This window comes from Erinaceus europaeus, chromosome 3 (genome assembly GCF_950295315.1).
Source record: "Erinaceus europaeus chromosome 3, mEriEur2.1, whole genome shotgun sequence".
In the NCBI taxonomy this organism is placed as follows: Eukaryota; Metazoa; Chordata; class Mammalia; order Eulipotyphla; family Erinaceidae; genus Erinaceus; species Erinaceus europaeus.
In genome coordinates this window covers 26,798,759-26,821,451 of record NC_080164.1, presented here as the reverse complement: position 1 = coordinate 26,821,451, position 22,693 = coordinate 26,798,759, and the positions used below count along the sequence as shown (strand labels likewise).

The 22,693-nt window shown below is 47.6% G+C and overlaps 1 long non-coding RNA gene across 1 annotated transcript; it reads left to right on the top strand.

Moving 5' to 3' along the window:
- Positions 1-279: 279 nt before the first annotated feature.
- On the top strand, positions 280-21,072 carry LOC132537457 (uncharacterized). Its single transcript, XR_009548891.1, has 2 exons — positions 280-341; positions 14,923-21,072. It is a non-coding gene; the product is annotated as an uncharacterized LOC132537457 (long non-coding RNA).
- Positions 21,073-22,693: the final 1,621 nt, after the last annotated feature.

Sequence of the window (22,693 nt, the reverse complement as noted above, 5' to 3'; positions counted from 1 at the left end):
CTCCATCCAGCCAGCCAGCCACCCATCTGTTGGGGCCTACTCCCTATATGAATGAAGCATTGAGATCTGACTTAGGAGCACAAAGCAGGCAGAAAGTGAGCTGAGGTCTCACTGGACCTGGGTGGGTGGGTTGGAGGTTCTGTGGCTGGCTTAGTACCTCCCTTGAGTGAACCTTGAACCCTGGGACTGGGCTGAACCTGGCTATGGGGGCAGGGCTGGGGAACTTTCAGTTAGAACACAGTTCCTAATGACCCTCCTCATCCTCCAACCCCCAAGGGATGGTTGTCTATGCTCCAGTTGCAGATGGCTCAGCTCTCCTGGCTGCTGCTTCCCTCTGCCAGGTAAGTTGGGGGGAGTGGGGAGGGGAGGAAGAAAGAGATTAAGGGAGGAGTGGCCCAGGCCCTGAGTCTCAGCACTGCTGGGCCTTCCTGCCAGGAAAAGCAGCAGCCTTCCGGTGGTCAACTTTGAGAGGCACCCTTAGGGCTTCACGTTTCAAAGCTCATGGAGGGAGGCAGCATCCTGGAGCCACTGGGAGTCTCTTTCTGACTCTCTTCTGGAGTTTGAATGGTCAAGACTGGAGCCCTCTGTTTGGAATTATTGTTTGAGGGATAAGGCTTCACCCAATAACACCTCCAGAAACATGTCGGTTCAGAGGGAGCAGAAGAGAGTCGACTGAGTCACCACCCTTCCTCTCCTCAGCCCCCCTCCCCAGAATCGAAGGATCAGGGAGCAGGGGGCCTTCTGATTAATTTCCAGAGAGATTGAATTCCACACATTTTTGCAGCTTGGAATTCCATGGGCTGCAGAGAGCAGAGCCCGCAGTCATTGCTCATTTTAAAGACTTCCCATTTAATTGTTTGCTCAAGCAGATGAAAAGGCTGCTGGCCAGTTGTTTGTTGTCTTTTCGTGAAAGTTCTGTGAGCTGAGTCCAGGTAGCGGGTCCCTCTCTGAGCTGTGTTTGCTTCTTTCCTTCCCCCTCTCTTCTCCACATCCTGCCAAGACTAACGTTTCTCCTGGCCTTGGTATGCCTTCTCCTCTCAGAGGAATTTGATCTTTAAAGATTTAAAGTGGGGAGGAAACATTAGTGGCCTTGAGTTTGTAAAGAAAAAACAAAACTTCTTCTCCTGAATGCCTTACTCTTTTGAACTTGCCATGGTCACTGAGTGGCAAGGCTTCCCTGATGTGAGGCTCAGAACAGTGTTTGGAGATCATACTGTCCTTCTGTGAGTTTGGGGCTAAGAGTGGGGCTGAAGAGGCTTTGCCAAGTCACATGAACATTCAGAGCTCTACTTGGCATTAAGATGCAGGGTGGGCCTGGGGGTCTCCATGCAGCCCCGGGGAAGGAAGCATCTCATCCTTAATTCTACTTGGTGTTGTTCGAGAAACTTTTTTAATTTTCAGATGTTTTTTTTCTTTCATGAAAGAGCCACAAGTACTGCTCAAATCTGACATACAGTGGTGCTGGGGTTTGAACCTGGGACCTCAGCCAACCAAGTCTGTTCTATTAATTTCCTAGGAATTCACTGTCATCTCTTCCTCTCTCTCTTTCTTGCTTTCTTTCCTCCTTTCCTTCCTTCCTACCTACCTTCCTCCTCCCCTCCTTTCTCCCTCTCTCTTCCTCTCTCTTTCTGTTTTTCCACTTTGTGGTCCATTCTCCTTCAGAGAGAGAAAGGTGAGTGTCAGTTCCTGATTATTGTTTAGCACCTCTAAATTTTAAAAAAAAAGGTTTTATTTGTTTACTTATTTTTATGAGCGCAAGAGTGACCAGAGCACTACTCAGCCCTGGTAGCTGGCAGTCCCAGGGACTAAACCTGGGCCCTCAGGCATGGAAGCCCTATGTTCTCACGCTAACCTGTATCCTCAGCTCTGTTGTTGGGTCTCTCAAACCCAAAGCTAGTAAGACTGGCGCAGGTGGCCCATCTCCACGTGGTCACTCCCTGAGTTCTTCTTCTTCTTTTTTTAAATATTTATTTATTTATTTTTGTTGCCCTTGTTGTTTTTATTGTTGTTGTAGCTATTATTGATGTCATTGTTGTTGGATAGGACAGAGTGAAATGGAGAGAGGAGGGGAAGACAGAGAGGAAGAGAGAAAGACAGTCACCTGCAGACCTGCTTCAATGCCTGTGAAGCGAACCCCCTACAGGTGGGGAGCCGAGGGCTTGATCTGGGATCCTTATTCCGGTCCTTTCGCTTTGTGCCACATGCACTTAACCCGCTTCACTTAACCCACTGTGCTATGTACGGCCCGACTCCCTACCCCCTGAGTTCTATCCACCACAACCACCTTGCTGTTCAGACCACTCTGCATGATGCAGGAAGCAGCGCCTGAATGCTAACTAGGTCAGCTCAGTCCACGCCCACAGACCTGCCCTCAGGGCCAGCCAGGGTGTGTGACAGTCTTTCTAGGTTATGCTGGGTCTTTGTTATGAAATGTAAGAAAACTGGCCTATCTGATAACCTGTGAGAGTGATGACATTTTTTTAAATGACCCAAAGCATTTCATCCTGGCTGAAGTCAATATAGCTTAGAGCCCCAAGAGCTCCTCAAACGCCCTCATTCAGTGCTGCTGTGAGAGAACATATGGAGGGAGGGCTTGGCTGTGGGGGGGGGGGGGGCTGGTGAAGTTTTCTTTGATAGAACCTTCTGGAGGAGTCTTCAAGGAAGAGGGGGGAGACAGTAAGAAGAAGGAGAAGTGCCTCAGGTAGGTGACCTGCTGAGCTAAGTTAATGGGCTCTTAAAACCAGGAGCACAGGTAGCACTGGGTGGTGTGGCCAGCCTCAGCATAGTGCCTCAAAGGGATGCTGGAGGCTGTGACAGGGACAGAGTCTGCGTCAGGTGATACTCAACAGAGCCAAGCGGGTGTGAGAGAGAAAGCCATACTGTTAAAACCTAAATTGCCAGATGCCTTCGGGGACTCAGTTCTCTCAGTTCCTATGAAACCAGCTAAATATTGACAATTCCATAAACTGGAATCTGGGAACAATTGGATGGAACCAGCTGATGAAACAGACCATTCCCAAAGGGTATCCAGATGAGGCAAGAAGTGACCCAGAAAAGCAGAAAGGGAAATAGACAGGTGGCATGACACTTGACTTTTGAGGAGAACAGAAGGGACCATTTTTAATGCAATTTCTCAACCCCACAACCCCTAACAAATCCATTTCTTATTCTTCATTCTTCATAGATCTTAAAATTACTTTAGCTATGCCATCCCATCCATCCATCCATCCATCCATCCATCCATCCATCCATCCATCCCATCCATCCATCCATCCATCCATCCATCCATCCATCCATCCATCCAATATCTGATTCTGGCATTTGGTTAGGGATACACACACACACACACACACACACACACACACACACACACACACACACACACACACACACACCCTATAGACATTTAATTTGCATTGTCTAAGTACATACGTAGTAATAACTGCTAGAATGAGGACTTGCATGTCTGGAACCCCAAAGGTCTCAGGATCAATTCCAACACTTCCTTATGGTACTGAGCACTGTATGGTGCTCTCATCACTCCCTCTCTCTCATGAGAGATAAACAAACAAGTAAAATCTGAGGAGATGAGTAGCATCCTCTAGCTCACAGTGAGCCTGTGCATTGCCTTAGAGAGATGCAGGAAATGCTGGGAGCAGACCTGCAGGCCTAGGACAGGCAAAGGGAGGGTAGGTGGGCCTGAAATAAAGCCCCATACATATGAGCATTGTTCCAAAAGCACAGCCCCAGAGTTCCAGAGAAGTTTCTGGAGGGTAAGGACCTGGGCGATGGGAATGAACTCAGCTAATCTCACATGCACTCAGTATCACTGCAGCCTCTTGGTGTGGTGTCCAGCCTCTGTAGGCTCATTGTAATGAGAGTGAACTTGTTTATAATGAGTTTTATGGATTCATACCCCATCTCCATTAGCAAATTCCTGTTTCTCCTAAGGGCTTGTACCATGGAGCCTTCCAGAAAGCTCAGTTTCTTTCTTTTTTTTAAAATATTTTTATTTTTTATTAGTGATTTAATATTGATTTACAAGATTATAAGATTACAGAGGTATAATTCCACACCATTCCCACCACCAGAGTTCTGTGTCCCCACCCCTCCATTGGAGACTGCAGTAGTTCTCAGAAGGTCACAGATAGAGGTTGACTTTATAGCTATCACTACCTATATCTATATATTTTCTTGCCCATTTTTCTACAGCCTGCCTTCACTTTCTTTCTTTCTTTCTTTTAAAGATTTTCTTTGTTTATTAATGAGGAAGATAGGAAAGAGAGAGAAAGAACCAGACATCACTCTGGCATATGTGCTGCCTGGGACTGAAATCAGGACCTCATGCTTAAGAGTCCAAAGCTTTATCACTGTGCCACCTCCTGGACCACTTCACTTTCTTTCTTTTTAAAATTTATTATTTATTTATTATTGGATAGAGACAGAGAGAAATTGAGAGAGGAGAGGGGTTATAGAGACAGAGAGATGCCTGAAGCCCTGCTTTACCACTTGTGAAGATTTCTCCCTGCAGGTGGTGACCAGGGGCTTGAACCCAGGTCCTTGTGCACTGTCATGTGTTTGATTAACCAGGTGAGCCACCGCCTGGGCCCCCTTCACTTCCTTTCTAAGTCACATCTGTATCTATTATTACTCCCAAGCATCCATTCTTTTTTCCTCGTCTCTCATAAGAGACATAGTGTCTGACTTCCTCTGATGTTTTCTGGATTCACCTCCTTCTCAGTGATAAAAACAACATTTTAGTATTATTATTAATTTTTTTAGTGTAAAAACATTTCTGGTGACAGATGCTTCAGGTCCTGATGGAATTGGGGTCCTGAGCCCCCTGGTCATCTTCCCCTATCCTTTACCTCTCTGGGAGTATGGACCAAAATTCTTTGTGGGGTGTAGAAGGTGAAGGTTCTGGCTTCTGCAATTGCTTTTCAAATGAACATGGACCTTGGCATGTTGATACACACACACACACACACACACACACAGACACACACACAGCACATACACACACACCACCACCACCACCACCACCACCACCAACAACAACAACAACAACAATCTGCAGAAACCTGAGTTACTTGGTGAGTCAGGAGCTGAGTGCAGCCAGGACACAGAGCTGACAGCAAGGGACAGGCCCCAGTGTTGCAGAAAGCTGTCAGTGGCATTGAGGGACTGCTCTGCTCTCATTCTGTCCACCTCACCCCTTCCCAGGTGACACTGAGAACAAACAAGTGGCTCAGAGTTCCCTAAGTATCTAGTGGCAGAGAAGGGATTTGAACTCCAAACTCTGAATCTAAAGCTTGGATGTGCTATTTACCTACATGAGGGGCAGGCAGTGAAGACATCAGAGGTTCTTGAAGGATGAGTGAGAACCAGATGCAGACAGAGGGAAAGGGAGGTTCACACTGGGGCTGAGGCTGGAGTCAGGATGCTGACAGAGCTGGCATGTCCCCTCTGTGGGGAACATGTGAGGACTGAGGGTGGAGGCCAGTGGGAACTGGACAGAAGGCCTGGAGATGCAGGTGGACACATCTCTACATGTACTGCATTAAGGAACATTTAGGCCACACTTAAAGTTTGGGAGGCCTGGGAGATTGTGTAGCAGTACACACAGGACTTACATGCAAGAGGCCTTGGTTCCATTCAGGCACCAGCAATAGCCAGAGCTGAGCAGTGCTCTGGTAAAAAACAAACAAACAAACAAACAAACAAACAAACAAAAACCCCCAAACTGGGAGCTGGGTGGCGGTGCACCAAGTTAAGTGCACATAGTATGAAACACAAGGATCCTGGCTTGAGTCCCCAGCTCTCTCGATCTGCAGGGGGCGGCTTCACAAGCAGTGAAGCAGGTCAGCAGGTGCCTTTCTCTCCCCTTTTTTTTTTCATCCCCTTCCTCTCTCAATTTCTCTCTTTCTTATCCAGTAAAAAGTGGAAAAAATGGCTGCCAGGAACAGTGGATTCGTAGTGCCTGCATTGAGCCCCAGCGATAAACTTGAAGGAAAAAAAATAATTGTTTTGGGATAGGCTGAGTGGGGGTCTTTGGAGCCAAGTTACTGGGGTTTTGGTGGTGAGTGTGAGCAAAATCAACCCTGGTAAGAAAGAAGAAAAGAGAAAGAGAGGGAGGAAAGCCACTGCAATGCAAATTGCTAAGATGACATCATCATATTGCAACAGGAAAGGCCATTAATACAATCTGACAAGTATACTGATAAAAGCATAAAAATGTTATAAAAAGATGGACATGTGAAATTGGAGGCAGAGACTGCACTTGAAAATAACCAAAAGGCCAAGAAACAGAGGAGACAGGGAGATAAAGAGGAAAACAAAGAGGGGGAAAGATAGACACCATACCTGTAGTAAAACCGTCCTCCTCCTGAGTGATGCGGTGCCATAGAGTAGTGTGAAGCCATTGAAACATCAATTATTGTTTGGGGCAGCCATGATGCTGGAGGTGAGGAAGGAGGTGTGATGGGGCAGGGAGTGAGGAGCAGAGGAGCGAACCAGAGTGGACCGTGGTTTTGGGGCAGTGCTTGCCTACAGGAGGGCACTGGACAGGCTTACTCACTCAAGCCCGCAGATCAGAACTGGGGAGACACAGAAAGCCAGGCAGTAGAAAAACAGAGGAGGAGAAGGCATGTGAACCCCAAGCCCAAGGTTCTGTGTCCCCTGTTTCTGCAGGTGCAGGCAGAGGAGCAGGGGTGTGGGTGGGAGATGAGGGCAGATGGAGCCAGCGGGGAGACAGGGGGCCATGGAAATGATGTGCCTGGGGCTCAGAGTGCTCACTCGGGTGGAGGTTGACCTTCAGTCCAGAGCCTCATGGAGCTGGCGTGCAGGGAGGAGCTTTCCCCCAGGATGGGGGTTTCTGGAAGGGATCTCTGTCTGTCTGTCTGTCTTACTGCCAGAAGTCAAAGAATTCCTCCTCCATGACAGGAGCTGCCGGACTGCTGAGGGCTGTAATCCTAAAGGTTTATGTCTCGGCCTTTGCTGTGCAAACACAACATCTCTCTGCTGTTGAGGCAGCCACAGGAGAGGACTGTGGGTTTTACTTTCACCCAGTCCTGTGGCTACAAAAGAGCCACAGAGGGTTTGTAGCTAAAATAGCAAAACCAGGGGTTTAGAGGAAGAAGGGAGGGGAGGGGGCTCCAGTTAGCCTGGTCCAGAAGAGGGGCCAGAGGTGAACTTTGGAAAGAGAATGAGACTCCTTTTATTGATTTCTTCTGCTCTGAGCTACAGGCCACTGTGCACCTAAAAGCTGGTTTTGGTTCCACTCATGTGGAGTGGATCTATTTTTCCTCTCTTATCTCAGAAACATAGCAGGATGTCCAGGACTTGGGTACTCAGAGTCACTCCCAGTTCCTGGTGCTGCACACTGCTCTGGGCTGAGTACACTCAGATGTCTCAAGTCAGGTGATCATACCTATCAGAGGAACCCAGAGAAGGTTCTAGAATCCAAGGGCAGCTCTGCTGGGATGAGTGAGTTTTTCAAGGTCTGGTGCTATCTGTCCCTTCAGAGCAAGAACCCAGTTTAATTCCCCATCCTATTCTCCTGACATCTGCCAGAGATCTTTACCCCAGAACAATGCCCACAAGGGCTGGAGGAACATATAAGCTCTACGAGGGCCATTCAGATCCTTCGCCATCAGCTCTATGTGATCGAGAGGAAAAGGAGTCCCAGTGAGAAAGTGTGGTCCTCTTCCTGTCCTGGCGGCCTTGTCCCCAGGCCCCCAGACTTGTCATTTCTGTGTCTGAACCATGTCCCTTTCTCTCCCTGGAGCCAAGGCCAGCTCACCTGAGCAGCTCCTTGCTCTGGATGTGTCCAGGCTTGGGGCCCCTCTGGTGGCTGAGGCTCTTGGGGGCTGGGGTGCTGCTCTTAGGGTCCTGCTCCATCTCGGGGTCTCTATGCCGGGATGGCAGAGCTCCCAGGCACAGCCTGCTAACATGTGTGATGCTGGAGGGTGAGGTGAGATCTGTGACATCGCAGTCCCTGAAATGCACCTGTGTGTATGTTTATAGCCACAGGTCACAGGGCTGCTATTGGGACATAGGACCTGAGTCCCCAAGGACAGTTTGAAGATACTTGTCTTAAAGGCTCAGTGTCACCAGCCTGGACAGCAGGGCCCAGTCCCCAGCCCTCCCAGATCCTGGCATCGGTGTGTCCTGACACCATCATCATCCTGATAGCCTGCCCCTCCCCCCTCCCCCCTGTAGCTACCCTGTGGAACAGCCACCTGAGTGAAGTCAAGGACTCTTATCTGCCTTGCCTTGAATTGACAGAAGGAAGCTTAAAGAGATATCTCACTGGGTAGGGTGCCTTTTCATTAGCACAGCCCAGGTTTGAACCCTGGCACCACATAGAAATGCCACAGCAACTGGAGAAGCTCCATTGCTATCATGCCTCTCCCTTTCTCTGTCTGTCTCTAGAAGTTTAAATGAAAAAGTATGCTTGAAGCAGTGAAACTGCATGTGTGAGGCCCCAGCATCACACATAATAATAAGAACCACAAGAATGGAAGAAGAAACTGCTGATCTTAAACTCCAGAAAAAAAATCTAGAGTGTTTCTTGAACCCCCACTTAAAGGGTCTCACAGCTGCTGGCTTGTCTCTAGGCCACACTCCTTAAAGGCTTCCGGTGACTCTCTGGGGAATCAGTCGCCACCTCAATGCTGGAGAGAGGTTATTATTGTTGAGCCTGGAGTGGTAAGAGGCTGTGAACTGGAGTCATCTGCAGCCCTCCTGTCTCTCAGCACCCAGTCTCTAAAGCCCCTAGTCCCAGCCCCTAAGTACCCCAGGCCCTGAGCTCCCAGCACCTAGCACCTAGTCCCTAGGCCCTCAACTTCCCAGTCACCTAGCCTCATAAAGCCCAGCCCCCCGCCTCCCAGTTCCCCAGCTCCCCCCAGTTCCATAGCCCTTAGCCCTCAGGCCCGTAACTCCCAGTCCCCTAGTCCCCAAGTCCCCAGCCCCTCAGCCCCCCAGCCCCATAACTCCTAGCCCGCTAGTTCCCCAGTCCTCTAACCCCCAGTGCTGGCTCAGTGCCTTGTGCCCAGGTATAACCCCCACCTTTCTGTTCCCTGATCCACTCTGTTCCTCCCACTTCCTCCCTGCACATGGGGTACTCACTGCAGCCTGGGGCAAGGAGGCCTGGAGGCAGGGAGTGGTCAGCCCCCACTGAGAGGCTACACCCTGAGGCTTCCCCATGCCATAGAGCAGGGACTGAAGTTTCTGTCCTTGTAAATGTTTCAGGCTAGAATGGTGTTTCCTTTCCCCTATCATGCTTAAAAACATTGCTATCATTTTCATCACTAATTCTATTATTAGAGATCTAACGGCAGTTTACACAATTAAAAGGTTACAGAGGTGAAGTTTCACACTCTCCACCACATCCTGTGCCCTACTCCATGCCACTCCAGTTCTCACATAGTCTAAGAGACAGTTTGCTTTCTATTTTTCCAAGTGTGTTGGCTTTAGTCATCTATTATTGACCCGTGAGTGAAGCCATCTGGCAGCTGTCTTTCACCTTACTTATTTCACCCTACAGAATCACCTCCAGTTACATCCATTTTGTTCCAAATGATACAAGGACATCCTTTTTATTTGCAGAGTAGTATTCCATGCAGCATCTCATCTCTCCTATAATCCCTTCACCACCCCCATCTCTGGGGGGGGTTGGATAGGCCTTTGGGTCACTTCTCTGTCATGGCTACTGCAATTGGTATAGCTGTGAACACGGAGATGTGAATGTTCTTTTGCAACTAGTGTCCTTGTGTCCTTTGGATGGGTGTGGTATAGCATTTCTGTGGCTGAAACTTTGGGCCAGGGACCTGGGGCCTGCTCAGGGCTGCTGGGAACTTCTGCATGAGGATGCCGTGGGGTCATGTGTGTGCGTGTGCGTGATCATGCGTGTGTGCGTGGCTTTGCTGTGTGCTTGTGGACTTGGCTCAGGTGCTTCTAGAAAGCTCAGTGAGTGAGGACCAAGCTCCCTCTGAGTCCTGCTGTCCAGGAAGCATTTGCTGAGGTGGTGACCGTCCATGCTGACTGCAGGCTCACAATGTGAGATGTGAGTTGTAGGCCTAGAATAAACCACAAAGGAGAGGGACGCTGCTCATCCAGTAGAGTGCATGCCTTACCTGGCATGAAGCCCTGGGTTTGGGCCCTGGCACCACATGCGGCACTGTGCATGGCATCAGGGGGAACTTCATGGATGGTGGACCAGTACCACAGAGTCCCTCTTCCCTCCATTTCTCTCTCTCTCTCCCACTAAAATGGGTAATTGGTACCACATGTGCCAGAGTACTGCTCCGGTGCCCCTCTCCCACATTACTATATATATATTTAAAAGACCTTTTCTGTTCTTATGACTAAAACTAAGACCTTTTCCGTTCTTATGACTAAAACAAAACAAAAAAAAAGAGCAAATTTTCACCCATACCATCTTGAACTCAGATGCACCTTGAACTCAGATGTGCATGAGGACATGTGCCAGGGACCTGGCAGCAGTGGGCCTGCTACTAGGAGTGCAGCCAGTGACTTGAGGAAGCAAAGCCAAGTGTCACCGGGGTGTCAGGGTTGGGGGTGAAGAGGGGGGCTCATCCGAAAGCTGGGTCCCTGTTGGGAGGCCTGGTAGCCCTAGACAGATCTCTGAAGCATTCACAGATGCTGGGACTCAATGACTCAGGGCTGGGGGCTGCAGGGGATGGGGGGGGGGGAGCAAGGTAACCTGAATAGCTAGCTGCCTTTGTCCCTGCAGGCTTGCTCTCTGGAGGACATTGTAGGCCTTTCCAGAGCTTTGGAGAGGTGGAAGACCACTGCTGGGGACAGAGTAAGGAGAGGAGGTCTGAAGCACCTGGCAGGTTTTTTTCAGGGAGTTTGGGAAGTTGGCTGTGGCCAAGCAGAAGCTGCCCAGGAGGGACAGCATAGGGACTTAAGAGAGGCATGGCAGGCCCAGCCTCTTTCTCTCCGAGGTCCTCACCGCTCTGTCCCCACGAGCTGTCTTGAGCTCTCTCTGCGCTTTAATATCATTCTGCACAGATGTACATCCTTGCAAAAAAAAAAAAGTGTGAAATTTGGGGGATGCTGGTGGTGGTACACCCAGTTAAGCGCACATAGTACTAACTGTAAGGATCCAAGCAAGGAACTGGGTTCGAGCCCCCCACTCCCCACCTGCAGTGGGGACGCTTCATGATGAGTGAGAGAAAGAGGAGAGACAGCATAGCATGGCTCCGCCATCCAGGGCGCTTCCCCCTGGTTTCCTCAGTGGTGCTCCCATATGGTGCCAGGTGAAGACATGTCTGTCCTTCTGACTGGTGATGCACAAGGATCCGGGAGAGAATAAGGCAGGTGCAGCAAAGCTTATAGAAAGTTGATTGAAATAAACAAATTAAGAAGTAGTCACCAAGAGAAGAGAGGGACAAACAGTAAAAAGGAGCCATCTGGCTCACAGGGGAGACAGAGGGAGGCCTGTGTGTGTGTGTGTGTGTGTGTGTGTGTGTGTGTGTGTGTGTGTGTGTGTGTGTAGGAGAGAGAGAGAGAGAGAGAGAGAGAGAGAGAAGGAGGGATTGCCAAATGCTTTGTGCTAGGCCGAGTGCACTGGCTATATTGCTCCAATTGAACTTGGGTTCTGTGGGAAGCAGAAGTGCTGTGTTGGTGGCTCCCTGGTGTCAGGGACAGATTTCTGTTTAATTCGATGACCTTTTATTCAAGCCTTTTCTTTCTTTCTTCCTTCCTTTCTTTCTTTTTAAAATATATTTATTTCATTATTTTTAATGTTTTTACTTGTTATTAATAGCATGTTACAGGACTGTAAGATTACAATGTATAGTTCCACACCACCCCATCAGAATGACTAGAAGCTGACTGCTATGTTTTGCACTTGTAAATGTGTTAAGCCAGGGGCTGGGTGGGCAGCATAGTATGGGGCAAGGACCCTCTGTCTCCCCACTCACATTGAGGGAGGGTAGTGAAGCAAGTCTACCTTGCTTGTTTACCCCCCCACACATCTTCCCCATCTCTATCAATGTCTCTCTGTCCTATCCTATAAAACATAAAATGAAAACAAAAACATGCTCTCCAGGAGCAATGGATTTGCAGTGTCTGAACTGAACCCCAGTGATAACCCTGGAGGCAAAAAATAAATAAACAATAAATAAACAAATGTCTTAAGCCTGGGGGTTTTCACTGGCCTAGCTCTGAACTAATGCTGTTTTGTCTATCTGGCAAAAGCCTTATTTATAATTTTATGCCACAGCATTTAAAGCCAGGCTCTCTCCTATGAGAAGGCAGGCACCCCACCTATCTCCCCCCTTCCAGGTTCTGACCTTGACCTGCACACACTCAGGTTTTGGTGGGGCACACTGTCCAGAGAGTCCAGGGCATCCCCATATGGATCTGGGCATGATATTGTTATCAGCTTTAGCCAGAATCAGAATGTCTGAGGTGTCCCCTCCCCCACAACCCTCCCTGACTGACCTCCTCTGTGGGAAGCAGGAATGCAGACTATGCCTTGCAGCTCTGCCTAGGCCTTCTCCCTATTTATACTCAGCTCAGGCCTCTCCTGCTCCCACCCCATCCCCCTCTGTCTTTCTCCCTCTGTGTTGAATAGTCACACTTTGGTCTTAGCAGGGAAAGCAAAGGCATTTCAAATAAGGACAGGTGAGAGCGTGAAATGGTGGTCCAGGCCTGGGCAGAGTCAGGCATGGCTGTCGTATAATCCACCACTTGGCAGAAAGCAGCAGAGCCTCCAGACTGTGGAGAAAAATCACTTATTTCCAAAGAGTGAAATCAGAGAGACTGGGTGAGAGGCCGAGGGGGTGCAAGGGGCGGCAGACCTCTGGGGAGTTTTGTCTGAGAAGACACTAGCTGCCACCACTGTGGGTATTGGTTCCCAAAATGCAGAATAAAGCCCCAAGACAAGGCCTTTCATTTTGGGGTTTCTTCGGCTAATTCTAGAACCTTCTCTGACCACACGGGGATGGCAAAGTGGGAATGTGATGGCTTCTATAGTCACTGCTCCATGTTTGTATATGAGGATGTTTTCTGCAACAAAACCATTCCTGGGTCCCAAAATACACTCTCAGAGTCATTTCCAGGCAGTGTGGCCCAGGGAGGGCGGGCACAGAAGACAGCAAGGGGGTATTTTTGCTGACTGGAGAAAAGGCGGGTGGGCAGACTCAGAACAGGGCCCTGGGTCCAACTATGCTTGATGTTCCCTCAGTGGGTCTGGATGATTCTCCCATGTTGTTCCCATCATGCAACACACTGAGAAATCATGTGCACAGAGCTGGCCCTGCAGTCGTCTGGCCTGGTTCTGGGGAGGGGACAAATGACAGGCTGACAGGTGCTGTGGCATCTGAGCAGATAGCTGAGCGAATGCAGCCACAGGTGAGAAGTGACAGGCATGGTAGCTACTCCCAGGACAGGGAGATCTGCTGTTCACCTTAATTACGAACTCCAACAGAGGGGCTTCCGGATCCACCTGAAGCTATGGACTACCTCCCACGAAGGGTTTGATAGGAAACCCTGTTAGGCTGGTGGAGTAGCTTACTTGGGTAGTGCGCTAGTTTGCCAAGTGGGTGACCCAAGTTCATACCAAGCTTCCACCACACTGGAGGAAGCTCTCATCTCTTTCACTCACTCTCTCTCTCTCTCTGCATCTTTCTGTCACACTTTTTCTCCCCTTACCTCCTCAATAATAATAAAAAAAGTGCCCTGTCTCCATGCATAAGGTGAGGCAAGAAGCATCCGTTTTCTTGAACAACTCCAAAAGAATATAGCCCTGAAAACAACAGGCATCAGTATTGACCCCTTCCAGCACTCGGTGGTCATGGGTCCTTTTCCAGTGGTCTGTCATCTTCCTTAATGATTATTTACTGATGTATCTTAATAAATTTTAGTCTTTTATATAACTTTATACCTGCTGATTTAATCTCTCAGGTCTTCTATTTTTCAGCCACCAGCCAAAATGCCATATTTAACCACATCAGGTGATAGGTGGCAGGAGGTCACAGTGCTGCCACCTTCTCAGGCCAGCTCCTAGGTTTTGCACTAACATTTGGCAGTAAAAGAGATCTAGCTGTTTGGTTGTGTGTGTTTATCTGAATCTTGGCACTCAGCTTTAGAATAGAAAGTGAGGCTAGCCCCTGGGCTCTCCTCTTTCAAGCCCTCTCACTCTCAAGTTTCCCTGTTACCCCAACACCCTCAGAACAGATGGGGGACCCACTGCCTGAGCTTCCCCTCCCTGGAGGGATGGTGGGACCTGTCCAGGTAGGGAGACCACTCCCACCCAACACACCGTGGTCACAAACGTCAGACTCCTCATAGGACCCGTCCTTGGCATGATTGTGGGTCCTATGGGCTACTGAGCCACCTGAAATCCCACGGGAGGTTAGCTGCTGAGAGAGATTTTGGAGCCTGGGAAAAAGAAGCTGAGAGAGGATTGATTCATGTTTGCTTCCTGGGCGCTGGGCTCCATGCTTAAATATTTGCCTCATGAGTGTGTGAATAACGGCGTAGGTGGGAGGAGATTTTTGTCTACACTTTCATTTTTTATAGAGTAAATTATTGTGACGCTTCCCTGCCCCTACAGGTGGTGACCAGAGGCTTGAACCAGGGTCCTTGTGCATGGCAACATGTGCCCTTCACCAGGTGCACCACTGTCCTTCCTCTCAACAGACTTTGAAGACGCCTCTAGAGTCTGTAATTTCTCTGACTTGGAGAGAGCTTATGGGAGGGGATAAACTAATCCAAATAAGGAAAAATGACAACGAGAGAGGGGAAGGGCTGGAAATAAAAGTCTTACAGTAACTGCACATTGGTAAACAAGCCCTGAGAACTTGGCTTTGGGGCTTTTTACCATTAAGTACTTATTTGTTTGGTAAACAACCGTTTTCTCCACCTCTTCTCATATCTACTCTGCAGGGCTGAGTGGCCATTTATCATCTCAGAAAACTTCTCCAGGCAGCTGGCGGTGGAGCGCTGGGTCTATCCACCTCTGTGTTTACAGAGCTGGGCGGACGTCTGCCTCTAGTCAACTCCCTCTGCTCCTCTCCCAAATGAACATTCCTGACATTTGACTTGGCGGGAGTGTTTTAGGAGGCCCAAGTCCACCTTGTGTAAACATGCACAGGCTTCTTGGTGTGAATGATCGCTCCTTACAAGAAATGCGTCAGTCCTGTTGCCCAACTCACTCAGCCCCAGCGTCTGACATCTTTGTGGTTTGTTTTTTTTTCCTCTGGACTTCTGGATCCACAGGGGGATCTTTTCAACCTGGAACCTGGGATGGAACTCCCCTGCCTTATTGTGCTGAGAAGAGCTGTATTGGGGAGCCATTGTTAAATATTTGAAGCTGTTTACAACTGGGTAGTGATATAGGGTGGTGGACAGAAAGGATATTGTTTAGTCATGATCCCTAAAATGGTCTGCAAAGAAGTGTAACTGACAGAAAAACAAAAACAAACAAACACCCAGAGTGCTCCTCTTCTAAGGAAACTGCTATTTCAGCCTGCACCAGATGTGTCCTAGTTTTCCCTGATGGATGACAAATCCCAGAGTCACCTTCCTGACTAATGCATCTGACTTATTCATCATGCTTTGCTCACTTAGGAATGTCACCTAGGCCTCTAACACCTGAATTAATCCTCCGATGAAAATGAAATCTTAAAAATTAAACAGGAAACAGGTAACACTGAGACAGTGAATATCTAACTCTGGTGGTGCAGAATACAGAACTGATTTAGTCTTTCACAAACCAGATGTTATTGACACAGACCAACAGTGATGATAAGTGGCAGGCGTGAAACGTTTATATCTGCACGAGTCTTTACCAGAATATCCAGAACTCTAGAAGGAGTCAGTGTCTATCTAATCACAATTCTTTCTGTGGGTTATCTCTGAGGGTTAGTGCCTGTATTACTTCTCTGCTCCTGTGGCCATTTTTTCTTTCTCTTCTTCCCCTTCCTCTTCCTCCTCCTCTTCTCCTCCTTCTCCTCCTCCTTCTTCTTATTCTCTTTCTCCTTCTTCTCCTTTTTTGATAATGAAGTAGATAGAGAAGGAGAGAGAGGTACCTGCATCACTGCTCCACCACTTATGAAACTCTCCCCCGTAGGTGGGAACTGGAAGGTTTGAACCCCTGGTAGTGGCACATGGTAATGTGGGAGCTCCACCTTGTGTGCCAACACCTAGATCCCCAAGCTCAATTTTCTTTTGCCATGTGCATTTGTTAGTTACTGGGCATGTTCAGTCCCACCCCCCCCCCATTTATTTATTTCACAAAGAATAAAGTTCACATTACAAAAGTAAGGTTGTGAACTGGACAAGAGCTCAACTGGTAGCTCACAGGACTTTCATGTGTGAGGGTCCCAGTTTGAGCTCCAGCACTGCATATTTCCTCTCTCTCTCTTTCTCTTTCTCTCTCTCTCCAAAACCCTCTGTCTAATTTGAAATTAATGTTTAAATTAAGATAGAGCAAAGTTCAAGTTTTTATCTTCATGAGTCAGTGCAATTGCACCGTTTCTGACTATGTTTTGAAATAGCTTCAGATTTCAGTGTGAAACAGTGCCCTGTGTTCCCATTACCCTGAGCCCAGCTCCTCTGACTGCAGCATCTTGCATAAGAATCAAAATTCAATCAGCAAACCGATGTGTTCTTACTGAGGCATGAGTAGTTACTAAGCCACCTCCAATGCAGGTAGATTTTATACTGATGTGCACTGTCTGGCTCGCCAATCAGTCCAGGATGTCACACTGTTCTTCCATCATTTCAATGTCCTATTTGAGTATTTTCTTACTGTCTGCTATGCTTATGTTTTATTTTAATTTTTATTTAATTATTTATTACATTTTTTGGTAGAGACAGAGAGGAATTGAGAGGGGAGGGAGAGATAGAGAGGGAGAGAGAAAGAGACACCTGAAGCCCTGATTCACAGCTCCTGAAGCTTCTCCTCTTGCAGGTGGGGACTGAGGACTGGGACCCAGGTTCTTGTACAAAATAAAAACCATTTAATGCAATTACTTTTGAATTTGGAAGAAGAAAAAGAAACTAAAATATAGTCAAAGCTATTGAATTTCAGGTAATTTATTAAGCTCATTTATTATTATGTATGAGGACCAGAGTTTAAGCCTCTGCTCCCCACCTGCAGGGGGTAACACTTAATGAGCAGTGAAGCAGGTCTGCAGGTATTTTTCTGTTTCTCTCCTTCTCTATCTCCCCTTCCTCTCTCAATTTCTATCTGTCCTATCAAATTAAAAGATATGACCTAAGTCATTACTCTAAAGCAGGAAAAGATCTTAGATAAGATTTTGATGCTCATCAGGTAGAGTTCTGTTTGCTGCCTAATGAACCACGCAGAAACTTTGTGGCTGAAAATAAATGCAATTTATCCCAGTCAACGAGGCTACAAGTGCATGGGTTTAGCTAGCCCGGGTTAACAATTTTGTTGAATTGTTGAATTTCTATACTCTGGACATGAGGCCTGGCTAGTCTGGGCTAGCTTCATGCAGACATGTGGTAGATGGTTACCTCCATGTCTGAGGCCCTCAGGGGGACACCCAGTTGTGTGACCACTCACCTTCTGCAGGATAATCCAGACTTGCTCACACAGTGGTAGCTGAGTTTCAGAAGAGAAGCTGGGAGAATGCAAGTCCTCCTAAAACTTGGATTCAGAACCTGCAGAATATGCCATTGTTCATCGCAAATGTGGAGACCCTTCACGTCCAGGTCTGGCTGTCCAAGAGTCCAGGACACTGGTGGTGGTTACACATGTGTCATGTTTTCATTGTAGCACCATTCTTTCATTCTGCAAATGTAAGCATTTTACTGGGAGCTGTTTCCCCCATTTGTTTTTGAAGGTGTTTTTTTTTTTTTTAACACTTGTTTATTTTGCCTCTATAGTCACCAATCATGTATTCACTGGATATTGTTTAACTTTCACACATGTCTGTATTCTTCCTTACAATCTTTATTTACTTCTTTTTGTTGCTACCAGGGTTATTGCTGGCACTCAGTGTCTGTACAATGAATTCACCACTCTCAGCAGTCATCTTTCCCCTATTTTTTCCCTTTATTGATAGAACAGAAATTAATAGTGGAGAGGGAGAGAAGGAGAAAAAAAAAAGAGAGAGACATCAGAAGCACTTGCTTTACCACCTCTGCAGGTGGGGACTGGGGACTTAAATCCGGGTCCTTGCAAATAGTAACATTGGTGTTCAACCAGGTCCACCACCACCAGGCCCCAAAATCTTATAAATTTTTTTTAATGCTGTTATATATGCTTAGAGTGTTTCCCCAGATATTGCAGATATGAATCAGTTATGTTATTCAGATTTCAAAGAAAATTCACATGATCAGACAGATCTTCCTGGAAGAGTGTTTTGCTTTCTTTGTAAACTATATAAATTTATTCTCTGATTTTTTTCTATACCCTTATCATAGACTTTGAGCTTTATAAGGACAAAGATATTACTATCTTAATCACTGCTGACACCCCAGCTCCCAGAAGAACTTCTAACAAGTCAGGGATAGTCAGTAATGATTTGTTAAGTGGATGAGTGAACAGTCTTGTCTATTTTTTTCTTTATTGGGGGGTTAATGGTTTACAGTTGACAATATAGTAGTTGGTAAATGTTCCAGGACCTGAACATTCCCCCTCTGCCCCCCTTCCGTTCTTATTTTTCAACTTCTTTCTGTGAGTGAGATCATTCCATATTCATCCTTCTCTTTCTGGCTCATCTCACTTAACGTGATTCCTTCAAGCTCCATCCAAGATGAGGTGAAGAAGGTGAATGAATTCACTATTTTTAATAGCTTATTAGTCAGTCCTGTCCATTTTAAGACAGACTTTCACAGTCTGGACTTCTTCTTAGATGTTTTGTTTATTTTTTCACCTCAATTTATGTCGTACAGTTTCTTTGAAGTCAGCGAGGGAGAGCTCACTGTCAAGACTCTGTTTCTTGGGAAAATGAAGTGTCTTCTTTATTCTTCTTTGCCTTATATTGTTTTCTTCTTTGTGTGTTTCCCCCATTTTAAAGCAGGCTTCTGGTCACTACTCATGTTAGATACTTGCAGAAAGAGGCCATAGATGGAGTAAAACTGAGGAGGGTGAAGGTAAACTCAAACAGAGGGCATGACTTTTCCCAACCTGTCACCAAACTTCTTAGCTTTCTCAGCCTCTTCAACAGATGCCATCATTAACATGCTGGCATTTGAGAGGTGGATCACTTGGGAAATGTGTTCTCTCTCATGTTCTCCATTTCATGTCCACTCTGCTTGGTTCCATAGCTGTGAGGGTAGACAGCAGATACAACTGTGTGTCACCTCCCCCATCTCTAGCATGTTCTGTGCTGTCATCTTGGGCTTCAGTGAAGACTGCCTTCCTCTGCAGTGGCCTTCTGTGGACCCCCAGATCTGACATCATAAGAGTGACTCTAAGGTGGGCATTTCAGGGCAGCCCCACTGGCTTGGGGGGAAGTGTCCTTTTGCTGGTGGCCTGCGGATGGGTTATTGCTCATTGTCTTTCCTCATATGGATCCAGGTTTCACAGCACTGGCTGGTCAGCCACATAGTTTGTGGCTTCAGAGTGCAGTCACATCCTGCTTTGAGGGTTGGCAAGCGAGGTTTGTCTCCGTATTTTTGTTACTGCTGAGCTCTTGGAGGAAAGGGAGGGCAGGGCCAGGCATCTGGAACACCGTGACCCTCACCAAGCTCCCCTGTGGCTACTCCTTGCCCTCTGCACATGCTGTCCTGCAGAGCATGGGGCCCACCCAGTGCCCGGCACCCACCCAACAGGAGACAGGGCCCAATTCTCAGTGTCTGGACCCAGCCTACACTGCTACTGTGACCCCACTACTCTCCCTTCTTTGCTCTGTATCCTGCCACAGCTCAGTCTCTGCTGGCTTCTGGTTTTGTGTTATTTTGGCTTTAGCCTTAATAATGGGCTTTCTTCTCCCTACAGGACAGCGATGCTATGTTCTCTCTGTGTTAAGAGTTTTCTTTTCTTTTCTTTTTCTTTTAATATTTATTTATTTATTTCCCCTTAGTTGCCCTTTGTTGTTTTATTTTTGTAGTTATTATTACTGTTTTTATTGATGCTGTCATTGTTGGATAGGACAGAAAGAAATGGAGAGAGTAGGAGAAGATGGAGGGGGAGAGAAAGATAGACACCTGCAGACCTGCTTCACCACCTATGAAGCGACTCTCCTGCAGGTGGGGAGCTGGAGGCTCGAACCAGGATCCTTGCTCCAGACCTTGTGCTTTGCGCCATGTGCACTTAACCTGCTATGCTACCACCAGACTCCCTTAAGAGGTTTCTAGCCTTTGTCTTCCTCACTTCTCTAGTAGAGCTATAGCCACTCCCACAACAGTCACTGCTTCTGCTGAGAGAATGCCCACTTTACACCAGCAGTAGTGCCCATGTTCCCTGACCTCAATGACCCCGCAACATCACTGTCATCCCTAGCAATGTGCATGGACACACATGATATGTGGCCTTCTCCTAAAACAGACTGCAGAGTTGTGCTCAGACAGCACTATGTTGGCTCAAGAGTTTGGGAAGGTACCCTCAGGTGATTGAGTCCTTCAATTCTATGCCAAGGTTTAGAGAGAGGCCCTGTGACCAGAGACCTGGGGTTTGCAGACCAGGAAGAGGAATCACAGAGAAGCTACACACTGACTCAGGACAATCCCCACAGGCTTGCCTCCCTGCTGTTTAGCATACACACCCAGTTCCTCTCTGCTCAGGATGTTTCCAGAGTGATGCTCCCCCAAGCCTGTTTCCCCACCTGAGCCCTGGCAGCTCCCCTAAGCATTCTGCTCCAACCATCTGGGACCCACCACCAACACCGCCACAACTCTGGGCTTGGAGAACTCACCTAGTACAGAACAAGTCTCATCAAGCATGAAGCCCTGGGTTTGAGCTCCAGCATGACATGGGAACAGTCTGAACAGCAACAAGGGGATCTCCTAGGATGGTGGAGTGGTGCTGTGACATTTCTCCTCTTTGTGTCTCTCCCTCTTCTTATAAAACAAAGAATAAAAATGTTGACCTGGGTGATGCACAAGATCCCAGCTGTTGCATTGAAACCCACCCCAACACTCAGTGCCCAGTACCCCCAGCAGGTTGTACTTTTCTGGGGACCACTTTGAGGACCAGACATGCTCTGGCTGAATCCATAGGTATTTATTTTGCCCTCTTATGGGACAGGACGTCCAGGTGCCTAGACAGGGCCCACCATGTAGATGGTGCTCAGTGGTTTCTCAGTAAAGAGTCCTGGGCCACACTCTCTTGCTCTCATTTCTACGAGGCCAGAGCATGCCCAGGACTTCTTCTGCCCTCTCTGGAACCCATGACTGCAGGAGAACCCCAGATTTCTTGAGGTTGGAGACCCCTTAATTATCATGTCTGTTACCTATTGACACAAGCTTATTTTCCACTGTACTATTTCTCAGTTTCTGAGAAGCAAAGGAATATAGCATAGAGCAAAGAAATGCTGACCACCTGCAGTCGCTCATGTTCCCCATCTGGCTACAGTTTCTGTTCTCTGATGGGCATCTGGTGGGTGACATAAGTGCAGTAGTACCAACAGGCCTGTAAGGCAAAAACTGCATGCTATAATGACACTGCTGCCCCTCACAGACTATGGGATGCATGATGGGGGCATGATGTGTACCTACCACCTAGCCAGAAGGCCACTTGAGTGTGCTCTGGGGGGAGGGCCTAGCATTAACCGTCATAATTTGTGTACCCCTGCCAAAATGCTTTCGATGCTCCTCATTCCATGCTCTGATACAATGCAGACTTGTGTTAATAACTATCATGAGAGACGTCTGTTCAGGGTCACACTCAGTAAAAATGTTGGTATGTTCACTACAGACCACTAACACACTTGTCTGTAAGTGGCAGAGTTAGTCTTTTTCAATCCTGGGGCATGTTGGATCCCAGCCACAGCAGTTATGTCCACCATACCTGACAGCTCTCCCCATGAGCTTTGGGGTTACAAACTTGGGGTCAGAATAAGTTGTTCCCAGGTCCAGGGAGGATGGCACAGGCTGGCAGGGCCAAGTCTGTGCAGGTCTAGCCTGGTGAACACAGCCCAGAGGGGAGAAAAATGGCAGCTCAGAGGTAGCAGGTCTCCCTGAGAAGCAGCAAGTAGGCTCACTTGTGCCCAGGATCCAGAAGTGCACACGGCGGGGGTCTCTGACCCAGCTCAGGGCACACTCCTTGGGGGCCTGTTTGCCTGTCTCTACAGCCCTCTATTAAAAACTGTGCTACTGAGGTCTCTAGATAGTGGGGAGCAGAGTTTCATTCATGTCTCAGGGTTGAGAAATAAACTTCATTACACCATCACCAGTGAGAGAAAAGAGGAGGTATAGAGCTGTGGACACACGACATACATTTCACTATGAGGTTCTGCTGAATATCTCCATGTGGGCCACCCTGTTCCTCTATTTATTGGGTATCTGAGCATACAGTTGTGTCAAGTACAAACATCTTAAGGATATATCATAAGGTCAGGCATAGTTGAATCATCTCTCTCTTAGTATATAGAGCACTCTATGTTAGACTTGTTATTGCTAATTTTAGGAATTATATCAGATTTGATATTTCTTCTACAAATCCTGACCTTACCGCAAAGATGTAGGCGTAACTCAGGGATATCAGATAAGGCAGGCTGCATATCAGCCTGCAGGCCTGTTG